Genomic DNA, 27914 nt, shown 5'->3' with positions numbered 1-27914 from the left:
CCCTTGGCCTAGGTCCTTGACCCCTTAGGTTGGGCCTTGCCCCGTAGGACCCTTGTCCTGACATTACTCCCCCCTTAAGGAAGAGTTTTCGTCCTCGAAAACTAGAGTGAAAAGAATAAGTTCTCACAAAAGTTTTAAAGCAATATACTTGACTATAGACTAGTCAAATCATCTTAAAACCATACCATAAGAATCATATCAAGAGTTGTAATGTGCATATGCTCTTTAGCATATCCTAAATGTAATGGAATTTGCCTATTCAATTTGAGAATAGCGGAATTTAATGAGAGTACTTTCAAGAAATGATTTTGTGAGCATAGCGGGTAGACATAATTGAAGATAGCAACATAATCATAGCAATTAGTTAACTTGGCATAGACAATACTTTTGCAAGAGAGAGAGTTTAGAGAACATGACAACAATTGAGGACCGGATTTATGTGGAGCCGGTCCCCCCTCCAATAGGCATTTGTATTATGATTTCTCCCATAAAGAGAGACTTGTTACAATACAGTCTTTGTGTTCCTTGTGACCTAGGTGATGCCATGAAGATGGAAGGCTTCATGCACCACAAACATAACATAAAATTGAAGAAAGCTTTAACTATCCCAAGCCTCAGTCCCAAGACCTCAAACACCTTCGAAGGTGGAGAGAGCTAGCAAGGAATGAGGGTAGGGAAGAGGAAGAAGAAACATTTCGTAGGAGAAAGAATTAGTTCCTCACTTATCATACTCTTGTTGCTAGCATACATAATAGCATAGTAATGAAGAAGAAGGAGATGGCAAGCTTAAGCATTGAAGCATGGCTCTTGGTTGGATTTGCACTCCATAGCCAAGAGTGTTAGTGTAGGCTCTCAACCTCTACTTGCTTGGAGAGGGAGCTCTTGCACTTTGCATATCACACAATGAGAGTGCTTGTGAGTGTGTGTGGGTGAGTATACCCCCTAGGCACCCCCCTAGCTTGCTTGGGTCGACCCCCCCTTGTAGCTCATGCCTGAAGCTCATTGGACCCCTCCAGGCCTAGCCAATCACAAGCAGGAGCCATTACAAGCAACATGGGTAGCCTTGGGACAAGTGTCCCCCTTTCCCCTTTGAGAGAGAGGACTTGATAAATGCTAAAACAATTAGATAATTCATGTAATTTATCATTGGACCCCTTTGAAGCCTAGCCAATAGGCTTCAAGCAACACATGAAGGTAACATGGGTAGGGGCCTGACATGTGTCCTTGCTGCCTCTTCAAGATGGGCTTCCCTTGTGTGTGTGAGTGGGTGTTCTCTCTCTAGGCCCTAGGAAAAGGGCTCGCCCCCCTCTTGTAGGAATGCTTTTGACTTTTAGGTGATCAAGCACCTTACTCACCAAGCATGACAAAGCACTTGAACTAGGGGGGGTTCCCACAAGCATCTCAGGCAAGCTTCTCAAGGCACCTCAAGTACTTTAATCATGCAGCAAGTCAAGCACCTCAAGCATGAAAAACACCTCAAGCATGACAAGCACCTCAAGCAGGACAAGCACCTCGAGCTTGGGCCGGGTTCCCACCTCAAGCTCAGCCCTAGCTTACTTAAGGTCAAAAGGACTTTTACACACATTTATTGGAGGTCTTCAATGAAGCTAACCCTAAGGTCTTATGCTCCATTGGTTAGCCTTGCTCTTTGATAGACCATCTCCCTTTTGGGCCCCTTTACATTGGCCCCGTGTTGAGATAGATCTAAAAGCACATACCTATATCTTAACACTTGTTCCCGTTTATTCTCCCACATTAAGTGATCAATTTAATATGAGAAAATCATTTGGGTTAGTTAGATATTATATTTTATGACATTACCTCTCTCTTGAAATCATAGTCGTCCTCGACTATGAGGTAGAAGAGATAAAGTCTTAGTCATTAGTCAATCGTACTTAGCTCAAGAGAGAGGTAATGTCATATAAGACAAAAACATGAGTTATTTAAAAGAAATTTGTACATTTGCTTACTCTAATGTAGCATTGTAAGCATTGACAAGGTTCATACTATCCTTAAGTTGTACTCCTTATATCCATTTAGCATCTTCAAAAGGATAATTTTTGAACTTAATAAGATACCGTCGGATAATCTTACCATGTCGTAGTACCTTGTCTTCATGCCGAAGGATAGCTTCGGGTTGTAGCACCTCTTCTTGGTCTTCAACTTCGGGAGGGTCTTCAATAATTGGTTCAATTGGTGGCTCTCCTTTGTAGGGCTTAAGTAAGCTTACATGAAAGGCATTGTGTATAAGCCAATGGTTGGGCAACTTGAGTTGATAAGCCGTCTCATTGATAGGCTTCAAGATTTGGAAAGGACCATAGTATCTTTTTGCTAGTTTAGCATAATACTTTTGATGGCCCGTAGGATTTTTGCCCGTCGTTTGCCTTAATCGAGCCTTAGGAAACTTGAGTAAGACCCAATCATTTTCTTTGAACATTAAGGCTCTTCTGTGCTTATCAGCAGCAGCTTTTTGCCTTTGTTGAGAGATGGCTATAGCCTCCCTAATCTTTTGAAAAGATTCTTGTAGGTCACGGCTATACTCATCGGCGGCGAAGATCTTCCCATGTACTTTCAGTAGCAAGGGACTTTTAGGTCTTCCTTCTATGATCTCGAAAGGTGCTTTGCCCGTAGAAGTATGTACAGTATTATTGTAGGCATACTCTACTAGCGGTAAATACTTTTCCCATTGTGAGCGTTGATCTACTTCGGTAACATAAGTCTTGAGTAGATCGAGTATCGTAAGATTGGCTATCTCACTTTGGCCATCCGTTTGTGGGTGATAGGCCGAAGAGAAATTCAATCTTGTTCCTAGATTTTCAAAGAGACCTTTCCAGAAATTACTGGTCATTCTAGGATCTCTATCTGACATGATGGATGTGGGTAATCCATGGTGTTTGAAAATCTGAGATATGAAGAGAGTTGCCATTTGATGTGCCTTAATAGTCTTTTTGACAGGAATAAAATGTGCTTGCTTGCTAAACCTGTCGACTATTGTCCATATTCCTGTATTCCCATGGATAGACTTGGGTAATCCAAAGATGAAATCCATGGATATACTCTCCCATGGTGAATTTGGAATAGGCAATGGCTGGAGTAATCCAGGTTGCTTCCCTCTATCATACTTGGTCTTTTGGCATACTAGACATTTTGAAACATACTCTTGTATGTCCACTTTCATGGTAGGCCAATAGAAATACGTCTCTACTCCTCGGAGAGTAGGTTGAATACCTCTATGCCCTGCATATGGAGGAGCATGGGATTCATACATAACCTTCTCACGAAGGGAATGGGTAACACATAGCCTATTGCCGTGGAGAAGATAACCATCCTGCAAGGTGAATGGTTCCTCTTTCTTTCCCAAAGCAAGGGCTGACATTATGTCTCTAAAGTCAGGGTCACTAGCATACTCATCTATCATAGAGGATAGATCATTGTGAGTAGCTATAGACACCGCATTAACTTTTGGTCGTCGTGAAAGTGCATCGGCAACTTGATTGTGCTTACCAGCTATGTGAGCAATATGGAAATTAAATTGCGAAAGAAAATTTGCCCACCTCATTTGTTTGTTGGAAAGCTTGGTTTGCGTCATGAAATACTTGAGACTTTGGTGGTCGGTTCGTAGGATAAATGGAGTCCCCAGTAGGTAGTGCTTCCATGTGTCTAGGGCATGTAGAACAGCTAAAAGCTCTTTCTCATAAATGCCCAAGACTCGTTCATCACCATTGAGCCTTCGGCTCTCATATGCTATGGCATGCCCTTTTTGAAGCAAAACCGCTCCAAGGCAATCACCACAAGCATCACATTGGACCTCAAATGGCTTTGAGAGATCCGGAAGCACGAGGACTGGTTGGGAAGTAAGCTTCTCTTTGAGTTTTTCAAAAGCATTTTGCTCCTTAGCAGTCCATACAAACTTAACGTTCTTCTTGGTTAAGTCGTGTAGTGGTCCTGCTACTTGAGAGAATTTTGCTATGAAGCGTCTATAGTATGCACACATACCAATAAAGCTTCTTAGCTCATGTAGATTCCTTGGGTTAGGCCATGATTTTATTACCTCTAACTTTGATGGATCCATACGAATACCATCGTGAGAGATAATATGGCCTAGATATTGAATCTCTTGAAGGAAGAATTCACTTTTCTTTTGGTTGAGAAAAAGTTTGTTCTCCCTCAAGGCTTGAAAAATCACTTGGAGATGTTGCTTATGTTCCTCCAAAGACTTGGAGTAGATGATGATATCATCGAAGAACACTCCAGTGAATTTTCGATATGGTCTAAAAATTTTCTCCATCAAACGATTGAACGTAGCTGGTGCATTAGTCAAGCCAAAAGGCATGACTAGATATTCATAAAGACCAAATGTTGTGCGAAACGCGGTCTTTAAGATATCCTCATCCACTATTCTTATTTGATGATAGCCACTCTTAAGGTCAATCCTACTGAAGTAGGTAGATCCTTGTAGCTTATCAAACAGATCTTCTACCCGAGGTACGGGAAATCTGTTTTTGATAGTGATATGGTTTAGTGCTCGATAGTCCACACACATACGGTATGTACCATCTTTCTTTTGCACTAAAAGGACTGGAGAACAAAAGGGAGAGGAACTAGGCCTCACCATCCCTTTGTCTACCAGCTCTTGTACTTGCCTCATGATCTCCTCTTGTTGAGCTTGTGAGACTCGATAAGGAGGTTTGTTAGGCGGTGAGCTTCCTGGAAGGAGCTCAATACGATGGTCATCATCCCCTCGTTTTGGAGGTAGGTCCATAGGGATATCATCGATGAACACATCTTGGAATCCTTTTAGAAAAGTAGACAAGTCTAACTCTTCTTGATTCCTATCATTTTCATTTGATGAAACATTATTAGCTTTTAGAGACTCTTTGACATAAATCATGTACGCAGAAACTGAGCTCTTCATTGATTTATCAAAAGAAAGAGGATTTACAAGTGGAATAGTGCGACCACGCTCACTAGCATCTATATACATGTTCTTTCCCCTGTAGGTGAAGTAAATTCTCCTTTCAGGGAACTTCATGTTGGCAGCCATGCAATCAAACCATGGTGCCCCTAGGATAACATCCTGATGTTGGAGGGGAGAGATGAAGAAGTCTTCTTTGTCGACATAGCTTTGGACATGAAGCCTCAACTTCCCAATCAAGGGAGTAACGGAGGCTTGTTGTCCCTTGAAAGCTGCATCAGCTGTTACTATATCTCCCATCTCAAAAGCTTGAATGCCCAACTTGGTGGCCAACTCTATTGATATGAAGTTGAGAGTAGAGCCAGGGTCAAACAAGATGAAGGCATCATGCTCTCTTACCTTTCCCCAAGCATAGGAGAGTGATGATCCTTTGCAATGAGCATCCTCTTTTGGAGCTTCGATGGTGGAAGCCCTAGGAGTCTCATTGCGAGTATTCTTCTTGGGGCAAGAACGATAGCCATGTCCTTGCTCCCCACACTTGAAACACTTATGGTCCTTGCGAAAAGCTTCAAGCTCTTCAGGAGAGAGTTTGTTTTTACCTTTGTAAACTCCCTTCTCCTTGGACCGATTGTTGTTGTTGTTGTTGGAAGTGCCTTGGGAATTATTTTGAGCATTGATTTCCCCTTTGCGTCATTTTTATCTTTGTTTTCCATGGGCTTGACATTACGTCTAGCCCCTTGATGGAAATTGATGCGTGAAGCAACCATGGTGTGGTGGATTACTTCGGTAATAGTACCGGGCCGTTGAGAGTTGATATATTCGGCCATCTCTTCAGGTAATCCCGCACAGAATTGTTGTCTTTGCTTGGCAAAGTCTATCTTTTGAAAGACAGTAGCTTTGAGATGTAAATCCCAAAACTTATCTACATACTTGTTGATAGACTCATGAGAGAGGAGCTTCAAGCCGCGCCATTCGGTAAGAACTTTATCTTTAGTATCGCTTGGAAGAAATTGCTTCATGATGGAAACTCGTAGAGTTTTCCATGTCTTTGGGGCTTCTCCATTGCCACGAACGCTAGCCCACCATTGACGAGCTGATTTTTGGAAGTGCATAGCTACATGGCGTAGCTTGGAGGACTCTATGAAGCCCTCGTCCCCAAAGGCCGCATCAAATTGCTGGATGAAGGCCAACACTTTGTCGGTAGCACCAAAGGTGCCATCGTAGGTGAGAAAAGAGATACTCTTTCCTCCCTCCTTGAACTTCTTTAGCTTTTGTGACCTTCGCCATGCAGGAAATGATTTGCGATGCCCTCCCCTCTTGTATTCTCTAGGAGAATAGCCATAACTTTCATCGGAAGAGAAGGAAGGTGAAGAAGAAGGAGAAGAGGGTGACCTCTTCCTAGCCCTTTTCTTCCTTTGTTTCCTCTCTTGCCTTTGAGAGTGATGAGGAGAAGGACTATGGGTTGCTCTTTTCCTCTTGGGAGGAGTAGGCGATCGTCTAGACCGCCTTCTTCGTGGAGCCACATCTTCAGAAGAACTTAGACTTTCATTGCTTTCTTTCTCTTTGGATTCCTCCTCTCGAATGGGAGAGAGTCTTCTTTTGGGGGTCTCTTCAAGAGGCCTCCTAAGCTCTCTCTCCTCTTGGAGAGGAAGGGAAATTCAATAGGCACGAAGTTGTTGAGTAACTTCGGCTTGCAAGGTAGGGTTGCCCATAGCTTGTTGCAACCTAGTCACAAGATAATTCACAAACATGGGAGCATCATCATTAGCACCTTCATGTGCAAAATCAAAGCTATCAATGTTCATTCTACTCTCTTGATTATTGTCAGCCATGTTAACAAAATTTTATGTATGTACTTAGTGTATGCTTTGGCAATTCAAAACCTTAGTTGCCACTCCTCTTAGCCTTTGAAAATCGGCTCTTAAGTATCTACACCCACGGCTCAAATTGGTTAATTATAGAGAGTAGAGGAGTAGGTCTAACATAGCAGAGTTGCCAAGGGCTAGCTCCTTTCGGACTTCTTATGGCTCAATAATGGTAAAGCCGTAGGCAAGTCTAAAAAGACTCCATTATTAAGTCCAAAGCTCCCGAGGTGTGCACCATCCCCCACATAGTGGGCTTAACAAAACCGGTATTAGATCCCAGTTCCACTTACTCTATTATAATTAACAACATCAACCATTTATAGGCTACTTAAGGACCTCTCTTCTTAAGCAAGAAAAGAGAAACCAAATGCTCTGATACCAATGTAATGGAATTTGCCTATTCAATTTGAGAATAGCGGAATTTAATGAGAGTACTTTCAAGAAATGATTTTGTGAGCATAGCGGGTAGACATAATTGAAGATAGCAACATAATCATAGCAATTAGTTAACTTGTCATAGACAATACTTTTGCAAGAGAGAGATTTTAGAGAACATGACAACAATTGAGGACCGGATTTATGTGGAGCCGGTCCCCCCTCCAATAGGCATTTGTATTATGATTTCTCCCATAAAGAGAGACTTGTTACAATACAGTCTTTGTGTTCCTTGTGACCTAGGTGATGCCATGAAGATGGAAGGCTTCATGCACCACAAACATAACATAAACTTGAAGAAAGCTTTAACTATTCCAAGCCTCAGTCCCAAGACCTCAAACACCTTCGAAGGTGGAGAGAGCTAGCAGGGAATGAGGGTAGGGAAGAGGAAGAAGAAACATTTCGTAGGAGAAAGAATTAGTTCCTCACTTATCATACTCTTGTTGCTAGCATACATAATAGCATAGTAATGAAGAAGAAGGAGATGGCAAGCTTAAGCATTGAAGCATGGCTCTTGGTTGGATTTGCACTCCATAGCCAAGAGTGTTGGTGTAGGCTCTCAACCTCTACTTGCTTGGAGAGGGAGCTCTTGCACTTTGCATATCACACAATGAGAGTGCTTGTGAGTGTGTGTGGGTGAGTATACCCCCTAGGCACCCCCCTAGCTTGCTTGGGTCGACCCCCCCTTGTAGCTCATGCCTGAAGCTCATTGGACCCCTCCAGGCCTAGCCAATCACAAGCAGGAGCCATTACAAGCAACATGGGTAGCCTTGGGACAAGTGTCCCCCTTTCCCCTTTGAGAGAGAGGACTTGATAAATGCTAAAACAATTAGATAATTCATGTAATTTATCATTGGACCCCTTTGAAGCCTAGCCAATAGGCTTCAAGCAACACATGAAGGTAACATGGGTAGGGGCCTGACATGTGTCCTTGCTGCCTCTTCAAGATGGGCTTCCCTTGTGTGTGTGAGTGGGTGTTCTCTCTCTAGGCCCTAGGAAAAGGGCTCGCCCCCCCTCTTGTAGGAATGCTTTTGACTTTTAGGTGATCAAGCACCTTACTCACCAAGCATGACAAAGCACTTGAACTAGGGGGGGTTCCCACAAGCATCTCAGGCAAGCTTCTCAAGGCACCTCAAGTACTTTAATCATGCAGCAAGTCAAGCACCTCAAGCATGGAGCCAGTCAAGCACCTCAAGCATCTTAATCAAGCACCTCAAGCATGAAAAACACCTCAAGCATGACAAGCACCTCAAGCAGGACAAGCACCTCGAGCTTGGGCCGGGTTCCCACCTCAAGCTCAGCCCTAGCTTACTTAAGGTCAAAAGGACTTTTACACACATTTATTGGAGGTCTTCAATGAAGCTAACCCTAAGGTCTTATGCTCCATTGGTTAGCCTTGCTCTTTGATAGACCATCTCCCTTTTGGGCCCCTTTACATTGGCCCCGTGTTGAGATAGATCTAAAAGCACATACCTATATCTTAACACTTGTTCCCGTTTATTCTCCCACATTAAGTGATCAATTTAATATGAGAAAATCATTTGGGTTAGTTAGATATTAGATTTTATGAAACTAAATGTATGCTCTTAGCACCTCTGACTAGTGTAGCCACATATATTTTATGCTCATAGTAAGTTTATGCTCTTAGCATGTCTATTGTCCTTTCTTAAGTTGTATAATATAAACCTTTCTTTATAACATGCTCATAACTTAAGTTACAGGAATGATTGGTGATTTACTCCTTCCATTTGAAAGAGAGGTTTCATTCTTGAAACAACAGGAGATGTAGTCTCATGCCGCCTCATACAAAAGAGTGTTAAACACTAGGGACTATAACACCTAGTGTGTATGAAATAACAAACCTTTATCCTAGCCTGTAGAATACAAGAATGCATGAATCAACATAGATTTGATAGCATTCATTTATTTAGGTAACATATTAGATCATAACAAAAAACACATGTTCCAGTCTAAAGTGTGTAACTTTTTTTTAGTTTCCTTGAAAGTGACTTGCCAACGTAACTCATCAATAAACAACCATAACTAATGTTCAAAGTTGAGAACCTGACTTATACAAGAAGAGACTAAACTTAGTCGCAAACATGCTTTAACTGATAGTAAGTAAACTCCAAATAGATAAATAAATACTTATTAATTGGATATGCTTGGTGCTAATGTACGCACTTTGCATATCCTTTAGCCCAAGATTACACTTTGTAATCTGCCTATCCCCTTGGATAACTGACAGTACTGAGGTGTGTTTTCCTCACGACTTACAGACAATCATCCCAGATGACTGGTAAATGGGAATCACAATGTCGTGTAACATTGTTGAGGAGTCAACCATGTCCGGAATAACCATCGTGGTTAACTTGAAAAATCCACAAACACTCAAACCGAGCCATGACCTCTATTGGTGATTAGTAGACCCGAAAGTAATCTCCTAGAGATGATGCACATAGAGTGCAAAATGCTTCATAAGCAACAACTTGAGGAATATGCATGCCGTTCCAAATCAGGCTTTGCTAAACACTAGGGCCCATAACACCTAGTGTGCTTGCATTTAGCAAAAAACAGATGCAAACCTGTATATTTGTGGTAATTTTTGCCAATACTTATGGCAAATGTGATGTGCCTAGCACACATTAAGAGGAATGTAAATAGTTCTGAAAAGAAACTAAATACTTTCAGTTGCAATCTTTTGCAAGCTTTGTTGAAACGTCTGAACCATAGGAGGTGAAACAAAAGTCACCTCTAAGTGCAAACAATGAAACTTTTTCATTAACAACTCATAGCCTTGCTATATGCTAAAACAACCATCTGTAATGTTATTTAGCAGTACTTGTACCTTAACAAGTCATTCTAAGTATCCGACAATTGTTGGCCACGAAATTGCTCTTGATACGTCATGCTAAAAATGGCTGAGAAAACAGATGTGACCAGCACCTAGGGGCTTTGTCGTGAAACATAATTGAAATAATGGCGTCAGTGTCAGCCCAGAGACTCATATATTCTCCACATGTGGAATATGTCTCATGTAAGGATGTGTAAAAAGGAACATCCTTCAAGTACAAGATGTACTTGTGTGTGGAGGTAGCTCTAAACACTCGTGACAAGAGTGAGAGGGACCCTCATTCTTTACTCCACACTGGATAAACCGAACTCCTTGAGTCCGTAGACCATGTTGTATCCCATGTGACAACATGTGCCAAAGCGAATCCTACAAGTGGATTCGTAATAGCATAATGTACTTTGGACTCTACGACCCAAAATACTTGTTTTGAACTTCCCTTGGCATGGCCCTAAAATATTCAAGCATATTTAAATGACTTGAAAAAACCAAGCAATGCATACTAAAAACTGGAATAACACCAAATTAATAGATGCGTACCTGGAGATTGAACTAAATGTTCACTTACCCGTATTCAAATACAGAGGAACACGTCGTCCACATGTGAGAAAACAAGCAACATTGCACTAGAAACCTTGGGTGTTGCCTTCGCAATCCAAACCCGTTGGGTAGAATCTACGTAGTCAAACGCCTTGGTAAGACCCTTTGTAGAACTGCCCAACTAGCAGGTAACGGTAACCAACCTAGTTAACCGTGTACATAATGATGAGAGAACTTAAAAAGTTGAATTTTCCCACTACCGCGTGATAGATTGCGGAACTATTTCCTTGAAAGTATAAAAGATGAAATTGTGATCCTTAATGCGTATGGGTGGTTTAGTAAGCACCCGCTGGTTCATACCCCAAAACTGTGATGCCATAGACACTTGTAGTGCTATAGAGAGAGCAAGCAATCCTCCGAAATGACAAGACTCTTGCTCGTCCATTAACGTCAAGATGTTCGATGTATACTCCACTGGACAAATATGTTTTATCCTAAGAACAATAACCCAAGGAATGGCAATAGTTGGATCTTACCCAAGATCTGTCAATGGCTCTTAGCCAGCCTGTGTGTGTTCAATCGATAAGCTGATGAAAACTAATGTGAATGGCATCTTGGACCATTTCTAGCTGAGAGTTAGAGCACCTTGGCTCATGCTGACTTCCAAATAAAACATTTGTGAAAAGATTCTTAGGAAGTTTTCATTATTCTTGAGATAAATAAGAAAAAGAGAGAGAAGAATAGCATGCTAGGCTAAGGAACTTTCCTTAAGTGACGAGCTTGTATATGTTGTGCCCAATCTGTGTCCTCTGACGCATCTTATGCCAGACTTGCAGCTTACCCTATAAGCATGCAACAATCTGCCTGTGAAATAAGTCGAAATATCATGTTCTTTGTAGTGTTGTTGTGTACGTTGTTGTGTGTCGATAGCAACCAACAATCATAGTAATAATTCATATGTAGTCTGTCCTTGACAGAGGTGCAAGTGTGATAGCGAAAGCGTAATACATGAAACGGTAGAATTAAATCCACCTCACTAGCATGCCTTGCATGAAGAATTGTAAGCCCTTGTGGAGAGTGATGGCCTCAAACGTGAGTGCCATAACTATTTGTGCCTTGCACAGTCGAAACTGGCAGGGATTCTATGAGGTGATATTCCCTATGTTACCAGTTTTTCAAAGTTGTGTGCCAGTACTCATGATTCCAAGTCATTGGGTAGTACCTTGGCACAAGGGAGAAGCCCTGCTTCATGAAAAATTGTCAAAGGACTTTGCTTTGGACAAAAGCATTAGTTTCCAATGTAAATGTATAAACATGGAAAAAAATAAACAATACTGAACATGGTCTGACCTGGTCATCCAGCTGTAACCAGGTTCCTTGAGATGTCGGAAGAAAAACCCGCTCCAATGTAGATCATAACCCTCTCTGGTCTGTGGGAGAAAGTTGGCCGGAAATATACTGTAGGCATAGGGAGAACTTCCCCAAGGGCGTGTGCTCGTAGCATACCCCAAACGGGAAACAGCTTAATGTAAGAGTCCTAAATTGAAGCCTTGCTTCCTTCAAAAACAGGTGCAGTAAAAGGCCATGCATGTCTCCTTGAGATTGCATTTTTTCCATGCTTCATTCCAATCTTTAAACAAACCCAAAAATTGGTACTAACAGTAATTTTCACAAGCCATGCTTGTGATGTGCATACCTAAAGTGTATGCACGTCTATTTCATATCGTAGCTATCAAACAGATGCTGCATAACCAAAAAATCAATTGCGTACCTTATTAAGTACACTTACTGACGAAGCTTGCTGCCGTAAGAATCGAATGAGTTGCCAGCAAGAAGAAAACCGAGAAAAGATTTTCCCGATACTGATGTTTGGTTCCATAGACAATACCAACAGTGGATTCAACTTCACTATTTCATATTGTCTGCTTCTGAGAATTGAATTAATGATCGGGCTTGCCAATCACCGTTGCCAATCACAGTTGCCTTATAAGGCACCGGCCATGTCTGAGTTGTATGTACAACAAGACAACCTTGCCTCGGTAGAGTGCCAAAAATCCCTTGCATGGGTTATCTCTATTGGAGCCTTGCTCCTTAGTCCAAATCACGATAATTCCCAGCTATACATTGGACGTATTGCATTGATCATGGCCATACCCATCTCGTAGGTAATATTATAATCCAGTCTGATCTTTGTTGCGGTTGGAAAAGATCGAATTTGTGAGAAAAATCGATCTCTGCGATGCTGCTTGAAAGGTTGGCCATGCCGAAGCGTGTCACTTTTTTTTGTGGAATTTGTTTACATGCTGATTTAGGCAACCCTTGCAACTCTCTTTCATGCATGCTGGCTGTACGTCTCCCCTTGCGTGCTTCGATTTTGTATTGGAGGTTGGGGTCGAAGTGCAGTGAATTGCCCGTGGGCACTTGCCCCAAGTTTTTCTTTCAAAAATATGTGCCCTAAGGCCAAAGGCCTGTGAATGTAAGACCTAGGGAACTGAGACATAGGATCCTCCTCCCTACTGCCCTTTATATAGGCCTAGCTCCTAGCTCTTTCCCTAAGCGGATCCCCAGTTCACACTGGTCCAGTCTTGGCCCTTGGCCTAGGTCCCTGACCCCCTAGGTTTGGCCGTGCCCCGTAGGACCCTTGTCCTGACACCACCATTGCCTGGCGGACTTTTGAAAGTGCATAGCTAATGGTGTAGCTTAGAGGACTCCATGAAGCCCTCATCTCCAAACGCCGCATCGAACTGTTGAATAAAGGCCAAGACTTTGTCCGTAGCACCAAAGGTGTCATCGTAGGTAAGGAAAGAGTTGCTCTTCCCTCCCTCTTTGAACTTCTTGAGTTTGGACGACCTCTTCCACGTGGCACAGGACTTCCTATGGCCTCTTCTTTTTGTTGGTTCAAAGGTTGCACCATCATTTTCTTCAGAAGGTGAAGAATTTGAGGAAGATGGAGAAAACGGTGACCTCTTTCTCTCCTTTTTCTTGCAGGGATTTCAAAATGACGTAATCACACTATAATTTCAGGTTAATAACAATAGAAATGCAAAATAAAAAATATTATGTTAATTGACATTCATCTTTTTTGACCTCCAAGGAGACCTGGAGACCGGCTCGTAGCCCGCCGGGCTAATTAGTTTGCCCGCCGGGTAAGGCTATTTCCCTGCCGGGCTCGCCGTGGCTATATAACGGAGACGCCGGTGCTTTTTTTTTCACAAAAGAGGTACATTGAAAAGTCTTCACCAAACTTTCTGACAACTTTCCACATTCTCAAAGAAGTGTAGCAGTAATTTTTTAAACCCTTCCTTATTTTATTGATGTTTTTTTGAGTTTTTTGCGTTAAAACTTAAAGGTATAAAAATTCTTTTATCAAATCATCGTACGTGGATGCACTGGCACATGGTTGCAATTGCGGCTAGTTGTGTCATTGCAAAAGCGTACGATGATTATGTTTTATATTGCTCCTAGTCATTCATGCTTCGGCACATAGTTGCAATTGTGACTAGGTGTGTTGCTGCTAGAATGACAGGAGCATTTGTTTGAAAGAAGTAACCGTGCGTGAATGCACTCGCACATAGTTGCAATTGTGGCTAGGTGTGTCATTGCAAAAGCGTAGGGTGATTATGTTTTATGTTGCTCCCAGTCATTCATGCTTCGGCACATGGTTGCAATTGCGACTAGGTGTGTTGTTGCTAGAATGACAGGAGCATCTATTTGAAAGAAGTCACCGTGTGTGGATGCACTGGCACATGGATGCAATTGCGGCTAGGTGTGTCATTGCAAAAGCGTAGGGTGACTATGTTTTATGTTGCTCCCAGTCATTCATGCTTCGGCACATGGTTGCAATTGCGACTAGGTGTGTTGCTGCTAGAATGACAGGAGCATCTGTTTGAAAGAAGTCACCGTGTGTGGATTCACTGGCACATGGTTGCAATTGCGGCAGTTGTGTCATTGCAAAAGAGTAGGGTGACTATGTTTTATGTTTCTCCTAATCATTCATGCTTCGGCACATGGTTGCAATTGCGACTAGGTGTGTTGCTGCTAGAATGACAGGAGCATTTGTTTGTAATTTGTCGTACGGTGAGGCATTGTCACATGGTTGCAATTGCGATTAGGTGTGTCACTGCAAAAGCGTACGAGATCTATGGTCTATACTGCACTTTTTCTTTCACGTAGAAAAGATCCAAATGCAGTGGCACATAGTTATATTTCGCAATGTGTTGTTTGCAATAATACCATTGCAGGCAAAATGGATCCTTCTTCTACTTCAATGATAGAGTTCAAAAAGAAAATTAGACAATTGTTGATTACGATCGTCAGTGCACTAGATCTCGATGATATAGCGCATATTGTTGTAGATGAGTCTAAATTGCAATCATTATACAGTGAGATTGCCCGCAAAATGTTGTTATATCCAGACAAAACAACCGAATCAATAATCTCATTACTGAGCAGTTGGGTGGGCAATTTGCCCAAGGTGGCCTCTGATTTGAAAGAGGAATGCCCTCAAGAAGTAGACAAGGGTAAGCTAGAGTATTGGAACACTAGATGGAGAGTTGAAAAGGAGAGGTCAAGGCGAGCATCCCACATAGACACACAGTTTGGCCTAAGCAACAAAATGCGAATGGCTATCACGAGAGTTATGGGGAGCAGCCAAGTTGGAAAACCGTTTATTGAGGAGGCTGCCATTGAGGGAACATCGGGTTCTACTACTTCTGCGAGTCACCTGGAGAGCAGTATATACAATTCTGAATGTAGTATGACTCTAGGCATTCCAAATAAGTCCATTAAGAAGATCAAGAAACTTGGGTCAGTGGCTTATGGAACAGGGTGTCAAGTTCAAATGAAAGGGATCAGTTTCCTTCCTGCAACGAATACTTATTGTGCCAAGGAGTTCAAAGGATAGGCCAAGCATCAGTGGAAAAGTTTTGCATCAGAAAGTGGGGTAGATCTCAACCATAGAGGGATTGTGAGGAGTATTGCCCACTCTATAACGTTGCCATGGTTTCTGATATTCCCCTACTTCAATGGGGGAACTTTTAGGTGATCTTATGGAGACAGTGCCCCTTCCACATGGCTCTTTCACGACGCTTGTAGCGCATGAAGAGGGAAAGGAAAGATCCCTGGAGACTTTAAATGGGAGCAGCCCTCTGAAGACAAGAAAACATGTATCAAGAGCCTGTGCAATCATGCTCCCTCATTTATCCATGCCTTGGTGAAGGCATTGCGATTCGCACATGGGAGTGATCCACAATGATCTCCATCCATGGAACATCATGTTGGACTTTACCAAGGATCTCACTCCCCGTATTGGAATAATTGATTGGGGATTGGCTCTGCGTGTTGGCTTAGAGACACAAAAGACCAACAATACCGATGAAAACTGGCAAAAGCTTCATCCTTGGCGAGCTCCTGAGTTACTAGATGGCAATCACCTGTGCCCATGGACCAAGGCCACAGATATGTACGCCATAGGATGGGTGATATGGCAATTTTGTAAGTTTTGTGGAGAGTTCTCTGACTACTACAGCACAGATTGGTTCAAACATAAGGTTTCAGTGGAGGTACAAGCCATATCTAGGATTGTTGTGGAAGGTTGGGTGAGGAAGAAATCCATAGACAGAAAGACCTTGGCACTTTTGGACGAATAATTAGAAAGATTTGAAGCCCAGCCAGAACGATACTTACGCCCCCCCTCTGAAATGAGTGTAGCCTTTTTTTGATGGATATATGATGTACTTTATGAAGCAGGGTTTTCTGAGACTTTTGACTTATAAAAGCACTTTTAAAAATTGGGTTTTATGCGCCATGGATAATGTATGAGTAATAAAAACACTTTGTTGTATCTCAATAGACAACAAATTTTCTATGAGTTTTGTTTTTTCTCTTAAGTTTCAAGCAATAAGCCACGTGGAATCACTGATTGTCATTCATTGATTTTAAAAATGGTGGTTACTCTTATATCAATTGATTGTCGTAAGATGGTGGTTATTCTAATATCAATTGATTGTCGTAAAATGGTGGTTAAAGTTATAGCAATTGATTGTCGTAAAATGGTGGTTACTCTTATAGCAATTGATTATGATTAAGTTTGTATGCCGTAACTGAAGTATAGTGTTTAATCAGGATATGGATAATGATAATCAAAGGGCTAAGTGCGCTTTTGAGTGTCTCAGATCCATGTGTCAAGGTGGTGGAGTGAACGACACAGCTCGAATTGCAGCTCGTTGCTCCCAGTGGGCCAACCCTGTGGGTACACAATGGAAAGAGGTGAACACTAGGATTGATCGAGAAATGGTCAAATCCATATGGCCAGGCGTTGCAGATGACAACATCAAGAAAGGCCGACTCAAGCTATCACAATTCATTAATGCAGACATACGAGACAATGGAGAGAACATATATCTCGATGTTATGGGTCATCCTATGCATCATATGGATTGTCCATTGTGGTTTGCCAAGATGTTATACATGCATTATGTCTTGGGTGAAGCAGTGGACTTCAGCTCAAGGACACCTCACATGACAGTTGAGGACATTCACAGTAGTGCAATCACCGTCACACGGCAAGAGATGTCATTGGCACTAGAAGGTGCATCAATGGAAATGCACCAAGTTAAGGAGGAGCTTAAAACTCAACTGAGGCAAGCATCACAAGCTACACAAGGCTCTCATGCAGAAGCAACCCTAAATAGAGACTTGAAAAGGGAGGTGAAGGTGCTATCTCGCTATGTAAAAGAGTTAGAGGCGACTATAAAAAAAAAAAATGCTGCCACATTGATTGAGCACCCAACATCTATTGAGGCCCCTCGAGCTTCTGGTGAACACGGTGGTCCTTGCCCCATATGTAGATCATTCTTTCATGAGTGGTGTGGTCACTTCAGCTTGCCATGCGGACATATGTACCATATATCATGCTTGATGCAAAGCATGATAAATAACTTTCATTGTGCTATATGTGAGTATGAGATATCCAAAAAGCTATATGCAATGTTCAAAATGTCTGAAGACTATAATAAGCTTAAAGGTCAGCGTGAACAGGAGAATGAAGATATTCTCACAAATATTTCACTATCACTTGGATAGTTTTTGTAACATTTGAAAACATTTACTCATTGTCTTGTGAGAATTTATTAGTGAATTGTGAATTGTCCTCACTTCAGCTTCAATTATGATATTTGATGATGCAAAGATTTGTTAGGGCTTTGTATATTATGAAGCTTTAATAGTGATTTGTGGCCTTGTAAAGGTTTTTAAGGGCTTCGTTTATTATGAAGCAAATGTCTAAACTTTAAACTAAATATAAACAAAAGCTTATAAGATAAACAGTTTCTGAACTTAAACAGAAGTCACTCAATGGATTCGATAATCTATTAATTAAACCACTGTCACTTGCTGCGACGGGTCAAAGTTGGTTCAATTTACAAATTCTCTTCAATCTCTTCTAAAGTACATGTAGTTTCTACTTCATGAGATTCCCCTTGTAGCTCACTGTCTTCGTCCACCTCATCATTGGTTACATCATAAGTCCAGCACGGCATTTCCTCTTTGTAGTTCTCAGCTTGCACTCTTGCCAATAGCCGATGGTTGCAGTACATATACACCAATTTTTCAGCTCTTGAATTTAGAAGGCGGTTTCTGATGGTGGAATGTACATATTATATGTACTCTAGTTTCTCTCAGAACTTGAATTGGATGCACATTGGGCTAGGATTCTAACAGCTAGGTGTTTAAGGGTGGGTGCACTACCACCATTCATCATCCACCACTTCCACGCTGGTTGCTCCGTGGCAAGTTTCTGCACAAGTTCTGTACCAAACTTACCCTCTTTGAGTTTAAACTTCGTAAGATCAGTAACAGCTGATGCATGCTCATCAGGATCATCATAAAACCTGTCTATCACATCATAAAAGTCTTCCAGCACCTCCTCATCAAGTTTGTCTATTTCCATTGCCCAATACTCTGGATCCAATAAGAAAGCTACGCTGTGTAGTGGACTATGTGCTCCAACCCATCGACCATGCACATACTTTCTCAAAATTTCTCTCCTCTTTTGAGTGAATGGTGTCTTCCAAGGCTTCACAATTGGCTCCTAGGGCTCCTCTGGATTTGCAAGGCTTTCTTGAATAGTCCACCAAGCCATCCACACCTTACCTATGTTAGGCAAGGCAGAATCGAGTTGGCGTAATGTGAGCATAATTTGCATCATGACATTGTGCACATCCACCACATCATAACAAAAGTGGCGATTAGCTAGTAGATCTCTGATCACCCCTATTTTGCTTTTTATCTTCTCCCTTTGACCGGCCTCCCATTCTGAAAAAATGGCACAAACAAATGTCTCCATCACAACATTCTTATTTTTTATTATTGATTCTACCGTATAGTAGTTGGTGCAAAATCTAGTTTTGCACGACAGTCTTAACATAGTAGACATCCTCTGACGGTACATGTCAAGAAACCTCTGACGCTTCATAACAAACTTGACTATTAAGCGATCATTTTCTACTATCCATTTGAACCACTCTGTGTCCTCCCTCTTGTACCAATCTTGTAATACCAATTTCAAGTTGTGTGTACCGCAACCAGCACTATATAGGTGAGAGAAGCGACTTTCAAGTATCCTACTTGCAGCCCTACAATTTTTGGCATTGTCCATGATTACTTGGACAACATTTTCTTTTCCAAGTTCCTCAACTGCGTCGCCAATGATGTCAGCTATAAAACTGCCATACTTTATTTGACCAGAGCTATCCACAGCTTTGATAAAACATTCACCACGAGGACATACAAGCATGATGTTGATCAATGGCCGCCTTTGAACGTTGGACCAACCATCACTAACTATGGTGTATCCAGATTGTTCTGTTGCATTTAATATTACCCTTTGAATATCCTATTGTGTGCTTGTGTAACATTTATCCAACAATTGGTTTCTCATATGGTGATATGTTGGAGGGGTAAATCCAACACCATACTCCCCAATGCGTTTCCAAGATGACTTCCATGCATCACGGGTGACAATGGCCAATGATCCCTCAGTGAAATAGACGGCTTTAGCTAGAGCAAGTTGTGCTTCTTCTAAGGCAAGCGTTTTGAAGCTCGTTTGTGAGCTAACCTGTCTACTTTTTGATGATCCTACCTGAAAGTCAGGAGATCCATGGTTTGGAGGTGTAGTTCCATCGATATGAGAAGTTGGTTCCCTGCTTTGAGTGCTTCCATTGGTGGGCGTTACACCCAATGATCCCTCATACTGGTTTGATCTTATCGATACTGGGGTGTGATGGTCGAAAGTAGAGAGTTTTGATCTTTTGCTCATGAAAATTAGCTTACCAATTAAAGCTTTCAAGCGCATAGTTGCTTCTTCTACACCTAAGCCCTTGCACTTTCCTCCTTGGATTCTGGTATTGCCACCTAGAAAATGATCCCTTATTCTTGGTGCTCCTCCAGATTTCTCTTCGTCACAAAAGTTACATTTCCAATCTTGATACTTATTTAAATTTTTGGAAAAATTCCACTCGGGTCCTGGACTTTTTCCACCTGCCTTTCGCTTGCCCTGCGAAGTGGTGCCCTGCGAAGCAGGACTTGGCATCGAGGTAGGAGGTCTCCTCAAGGAAGCCATGCTTGAGACACCAACATCACCGCTCACATTCCCCGTGGAAGACATACTTATTGGATGCCTGCAATACCAATAAACATAGCTCAGTATTCTATCACTTCTTTCAAGTATCATTCAAACCAAACATTAGTGTTATAATCAATATCACACACAAGCGTAGTAGTGAAGCCTGAAGGGAATAAACCTCAATCTACTCAAACATGAGCAAGCAAATACAACGGTGAATCAAATATGTGATCAATCCATCCCAAAAGTAGAGATATCGACCCAAAGATTCACCTTCCTACCCCTTTCATGAATCAGTCCAGTCCAAAAAAGAACTAATGACCCATGATTGGAGCTCTAATCGAAATAGCAAGAAAATACAGTGGCGGTGAATCAAACATGTGATCAGTCCATCCCAAAAGTAGAGATATTGACCCAAAGATTCACCTTCCTACCTCCTTTCATGAATCAGTCCAGTCCAAAAAAGAACTAATGACCCATGATTGGAGCTCTAATCGGAATAGCAAGCAAATAAGCGGTGAATCAAACATGTGATCAGTCCATCCCAAAAGTAGAGATATCGACCCAAAGATTCACCTTTCTATCTCCTTTCATGAATTAGTCCAGTCCAAAAAAGAACTAATGACCCATGATTGGAGTTCTAATCGGAATAGCAAGCAAATACAATGGTGAATCAAACATGTGATCAGTCCATCCCAAAAGTAGAGATATCGACCCAAAGATTCACCTTTCTATCTCTTTTCAAGAATCAGTTCAGTCCAAAAAAGAACTAATGACCCATGATAGAAGTTCTAATCAATATAGCAATCAATTTAGCAAATATAACGGTGAACCAAACATGAGATTAGTCCATCCCAAATGTAGGGATACCGCCCAAAGATTCACCTTTCTACCTCCTTTCAAGAATCAGTTCAGTCCAAAAAAGAACTTATGATCCATGATCAAAGTTACATTAAGTTTTAATTTTTTTTAAAGACTATTCATTTTTTAACCTTTAGTTTTTCTTCTAAATTTTAAAGGATGACCAAATTTAGAGGAAGAGGTGATGTGATGTGATGTCTACTACAGGGTTATATAGAGCCGCCAAATATGGAGGGGGTACATGCCGGGCCCGTTGGGTTTCATGTTAAACCCGCTGGGCCTACTGGGATTGTTGGTTTTCCCGCCGGTTCTACGTTTTCTACCGGGTTTCGTAGGTCATGACATTAGATATGTTATTAACATGAAAAAAATAGTGATAGTAACAACAATAATTAACATTTAACAAAATGCGTCATCGCGTAATTAAAATCCCTGTTTTCTTTCCTTGATCTTCTTTTTCTTTTTTGGGGTTCAAACAACACAAGAATCTCTCTCTCACACATGCTCTCAAACAGAGAATAAACACTCGCTCCATAATCAGACTCAGCAAAAGACACAGTCAAATGACTTCAGAGTCAGCCTATAGAACACAGAGAAGAGATTAGGTAGAGCAAAGAACACCATGGTTAAAGCTTATCTTGCATTCCCCTACTCAGAACGCGTCCCACTACAAGTACCAAATGATGGTTATAGCTGTTCAACCCAAAAATGTTCTTGGCATAAAATATCAGAGTCAACAAAATCCTACCTAGCAAAATCCGACTAAAGCTAATTCCGACCAGCATGACATAATCCGACTAGCATGACCAAATATCAAACTCAGTAATAATCAGAGTCAAAAAATATCTGACTGATCAAATATCAGAGTCAGTAATATTCAGAGCAGCCTCTCAATTTCAGACCAACCAATCTTCAGACCAATATTCAGACTCAACATATAATATCCAGTCAACACATGGCACGTCTTGGTGGTGGATTTTGTCGAAATCTGACTCGCATCCACACATCCCTTGATCAAAGTCAAATGCCTTATCCCAAAATATCAGTGCTAATAGCCCTATATGATGCAAAGTGTAGTGTCTGGAACTTAATCCAAGATACACAACATACACCATACAAAACAACTAGACACCACCCAATAATTTCCCAAAAACTTACATTGATATCCCAAAGTATTGCGTAACACCTCACTAGAAACAAGTGAATTACATGTGCACCAATATATAGCAACATGCCAATACTCCTACATCATCATATACAAACACATCCAATCCTCCTCATACAAGATAAACTTGTAAAACCAATAATCAACAATCATACTGAATCTTCTTAAAAATAAATTCAGCTTCAAGAACATCTTCATCTCTACAAATTCTGATATCTGCATCAAAAATTCAGAATTCTGATATTGCATCCAAAATATTGTATCCATCTAAAGATGTGCAATATCTGCTTCATAAAAACTTTGCAAATAGACAAAACTCTCCCAACATTGAGTTAGAATTGTCTCCAAATCTGAAATAAAGTCCTTCTCTTCAAAATCAAGAATTTCAAGTAAATCAGAGATAGAACAACTCCTTCTATAAGAATCAATCATTCCATTCAGCAAACTCTGTAATTTTGTCATGAAAAACATCCAAAATATCATATCTCTTTGAATTCCACTTGAGTTCTGTAAAATCAAAGAGAAAATACTCTTTGCCTGATCATCAATCTGCAAAATCTGATTCAAATAATAAGAAATATGGATCCTTGAGTCATCATGCTCAATATCTTGCATCTGCAAAATCTGATTTGCAACTTCTGCATTCAAAAAATCAGTAATATCCACTTCAGACATAGAAATTTGATCTTGAAAAACCCCTAAGTTTTCAATATCTGCAAATTCTGACTTTGAGAATAAGCTCATATAGTTGATATGCTTCTCTAGTGTCAACTTCAACCACCAATTTGTAGCAAAGAACACTTCTAATAAATCAGATTTCACTTCAAAGTGAAGTAAAATAGGTTCATTTAAACTTTTCCATTGATAAAGAAAGCTTCTTCAGCATCTCCAACATCACTGAATATGGATTAGTCATTTCAAAAACAATTAATGTCAATTCAACTTCTTTGAGAAATTGATTTATCTGACTTTGTGGATCTTCAAATAGCAATCTGACAATCTGATTTGCTATCCCTACATTATGATTCAATTCAGATGTACAAATCAACAAATTACACTCAGGTTCAGCTTCCTTTGGCCATAGCAAATCAATTTGCTTCTCTTCATCAACATCAGGAATACCAAAACTTGATTTTGCAAAATTCAGATTGATGAAAATCTGAATGCACATTTCAATTAGTCTGCATTCTGAAAACACTCACATCATGTCATATTGATCATTTGAAAGACACACAAAATTCAGACTCACCATCTGATTTTGAATAATTGGATCAAGAAAAATCACATCCAACAACTTTGAATCTGCACTTCTTCAATTTCAAGTTCTGCAAAACCTAACTCTTGTTTCATTTGTGTATCCATGACATTCTCCTCATCAAGATAAGACAAAAAATATTCAATCACATCATCCTCTTCATCAAATTCTGATTGTTCTTCTATTTGAGAAAAAAAATCCTTAAAATTGGCAACCTTTGCTTCATTTTGGTTCTTACTTTCACTTTGCATTTCAACATGGAGAAAACTTCCAAAAAGAAACGACTTTTGGAAATCAGAGTAGTTAGAAACACCACTTGAAAATTCAGCCTGATATTTGTTTGCTGAAATTTCTGAAATCTACATTTTTGAAACAAAATCATGGTTGACACATGCATTGCATGGATCACACATCTCCTTGAGGTTATGGGATTGAAGATCTACCACATTAGGATTAAAGCCCGATGTTTGTTCTAGGGTTTGTATAGGATTTTTGTGGCTTCCTTGGCTCACATCCATCTCTACTCCCTTCTTCACAATCACTGACACTCCCATTGGGTAACTCCATTCCGCCTCATCATCACTAGTAGTACTATTGTCATACCAGTCATAATAACATGCATACTTCTCCTTCAAATGCACACAAGCCTTTTGTCATTGCTTGATTCCCTTCTTGGTAGAACAAGATTTCAGTTTTCTACCCTTATGCTCAGAAAAATACTTCAATGCATCTTCAAGTAGACACTCCAAATCATCTAATTTCTCCTTCGCTACATGCAACTTTTCCCTTGACAATGCTTTATGACAACGCTTCACAACTTTTGCAAACTTTGCACACAAATTGGCCATACAGAAATACTTGCAAACATCTTCCTTAGTGCATTCTTTAGACACCAATGGACAATCATCCATAGCATGGTAATGTTTTAAACAAATGACACACCTTTTCTTCTTCTTCTTTTTCTTACCCCCCATGACAACACTTCAATTACAATATAGCAATCATATTCAACTCTCAAGACTAGTGCACCACACCAATCCAAGACCTATTAAATTCACAATATAGAGAGCCACGGATACAATACTGGGATCCGCAAAGTCCATTCAATTGCTTGCTTAAGCTGATTGAGATATTTTAGTTTAGGTGATGTATTTTATGTGTGTCAAAGATCAGAAAAAGAATACCGCATTCAACACTTCCATTTCCATTCAGAATTCACAACAACCAGGGAAAGTGGTCCCCCAAGAGGGAAGCAAAAACAATAATAATGTCGCTGATTGATTCTTTGGAAAATACAAGGCAACAATTCTTTCCATCAGCGATCTGCACCCATGCTTGGAGCTTCAGAAGGAGCCTTGGCTGAAAAAATATTCCAAGAAAATCTGTTCTTGAAGTAGCCCTGATGTATGTTTGAATCCGCCCTTTGGATAGAGAGCGTGTACGCGCGAGTGCAATAAATGAGTGAGTGCATGCAAGTGAGTATGTGAGTGTGTGTCAGTTCTGAAACTTCACAGGCTTGGCTATGGCTATAGCGTACACCTTTGCAATTCAGCCAACGTGAAGGACCAGTCAACAACGTGGACCAACAATGAAAGAAGGCTGTTGAAAGTAATGTTCATCTGCAGGAGATTGAGCAGATCGTGTAGGACCAGATCGCTCATCATATCTCGGCATATTGCAACACTCCTCAATCCAAGAATCTGAACTAAATAGGAATTTCTACGCTTCAAGTAAGAAATTTACAGATTTGGATAGAACCAGCTAGCACCGAGACACTGTTGTTTTCTTACTTCAAAGTGATTTATCAAGGCGTTGTTTACTGTTGTTGAAAGAGAGCGGCTGCAAACTTTGCCATCATTGTGGAACACTATGCCGCCTTCTTTCATCGTTGTAGAATTGCATGCTTGAATTGTCTAAGATCGCTCCAATGCAATCACAAAGATTGCAGCTTAACAAAGCTTTAGCACAGCCAGAGAAATAGGCTTAGCTCAAAAACATGCTGAGTCGGCCAGCAGAATCGCCAAATGTGTTGGGGTTCAAACAACACAAAAATCTCTCTCTCACACATGCTCTCAAACAGAGAATAAACACTCACTCCATAATCAGACTCAGCAAAGACACAGTCAGATAACTTCAGAGTCAGCAAACAGATGACAGAGAAGAGATCAGACAGAGCAAAGAACACCATGGCTAAAGCTTCTCTCGCATTCCACTACTCAGAACTCGTCCCAATACAAGTACCAAATGATGGTTATAATTGTCCAACCCAAAAATATCCTTGGCATGAAATATTCAGCAAAATCCGACCTAGCCAAAATCCGAGTGAAGCTAATTCCGACCAGCATGACCAAATATTAGATTTAGTAATAATCAGAGTCAGAAAATATCTGACTGACCAAATATCAGACTCAACAATATTCAGAGTCAGTAATATTCAGAGTAGCATCCAAATTTTAGACCAACCAATATTCATACAAATATTTAGACTCAACATATAATATCCAGTCAAATAGTCTTCACCATCACTTTTATAAGAGGAAGAGGATGAAGAAGATGGAGAAGAGGGTGTCCTCTTTCTCTCCTTTTTCTTCTCTTGCTTTTTGTCATTCCTCTTTGAAGTATTGTGTGGAGAAGTATGTGATGGTCTTCTCTATTTTGGAGGTGATGGAGAGCGTTTAGCCCACCATCTTCGTGGATCCATATCTGCCGAGGTGGCAGGAGACTCACTTCTTTCTCGTTCCTTTGGTGGGGGCTCTTGAATTCTCCTTTGAGAAGGAGACGCATCATCAAGGAGAAAATTTTTGAGCCCTTCATATGGATCCTCGTTTTCTTCCCGAATCGGAGAAAGACCTGTTTTGGAAGCCTCGCAAGGAGGCTTCCTAGGTGCTCTCTCGAATCCCTTGAGAACGAAGCTGTCGTTGCACTTCACTTTGGAGGGATGGATTGCCCATGGCTTGTTGAATCCTAGAAACAAGATAGCTAACAGGCATCGGGGCATCATTAGTAGCATGCTCATTAGCAAAATCAAAGTTATCAACATTAATTTCACTCTCTTTACTATTGTCAGCCATTATAAGAACTTTTAGGTGTACTTTGGCACTTCAAGCCCTAGTTGCTACTCCTCTTTACCCCTTTATAAAAAGCACTCAAGCTACTGTACCCGTGGCTCGAATACCATTAATTGCAAGGAATAGAAGAGAGGGTCCTTCAACACCGAAATATCACCAGCTCCTCTCAAGCTTCTATTAGCTCAATAGTGGTTAAGCCATAGGCAAGCCCCGTATGACTCCACTATTAAGACCATAGATCTCGACGGTGATTCCCCATTAACTACACGAAGGCAGGTGCACTACAAGGCTAAAAAATCCCTATTCTACTTACTCACATGCAATTAATAATACTAGCCATTTATAGCTAGCTTGAGGACCTACCTTCTTGAGCAAGAAAAGAGAAGCCTTGTGCTCTGATACCAATGTAACATTTTATGGTCTAGTAACTTGTGTGTAGCGGAAAATAGCATGAACATAGTGAGCATTTCATTAGCATAAATTCCTAATGAGAATAACAAGAGTGCTTGGATGGAGAGAGCAACAAAATGTATCACACCTAGTTAAATAGCATGAACAATACTTCAAAAGAGAGATAAATTAAGCAATTGACAACAGTTGAGGACCGGATTTGCATGGAGCCATCAATGCAAAAGGCTTTGTGTTATGGTTTCTCCCATAAAGAGAGACATTTTTCAATACAGTTCTTTGTGTTCCTTCAATACTAGCTAGTTCTGTGAAGATGGAAACTTCAAGCACTAAGCACAACACTTATTAAACACAACATCAATTCCCTCACTCTCTTAGATCCAAGACCTCACACACCTTTGAAGATGGTGAGAGCTAGCGGGGTATGAGAGTAGATTGAGAGGAGGATGGAGTATTCTTAGGAGAAAGATATACATCTCCTCACATAATCACTCTTATTAGCATAGCTTAGCTTAGTAATTAGCATGGTAGAGGAGATGAGCATGCATTGAATCTTGTCTCTTGGTTGGATTGCATTACAAAGACAAGAGTTTTTGGTGTACGCCTCCCTTCTCACAAGCTTGGAGTAGGTGGTAAGATTTCCATTATAGCTTGGGCTCTAAGCATGCAATGGTGGTACAAAAAGGACTGTCCTTGACACAACATGGGCTTGGTGGTTCATTTGTGTATAAATTGGACCTTTTAATTGGAGATGGAGAGGGACCATATATTTCTTTGTTTTTAGACGTTTCACTATTTGGAAGGGCTACTCCAAGAGAGGAAGTGGGGGGAGAGGGCTGGACCCACATTATGGTTATTGGATTTCACGACAGCACCTCTCTCTCTCTCTCTCTCTCTCTCTCTCTCTCTCTCTCTCTCTCTCTCTCTCT

This window comes from Adiantum capillus-veneris, chromosome 21 (genome assembly GCF_014529385.1).
Source record: "Adiantum capillus-veneris isolate H3 chromosome 21, ASM1452938v2, whole genome shotgun sequence".
NCBI classification, from domain to species: Eukaryota; Viridiplantae; Streptophyta; class Polypodiopsida; order Polypodiales; family Pteridaceae; genus Adiantum; species Adiantum capillus-veneris.
This window is presented reverse-complemented; position numbering follows the sequence as displayed.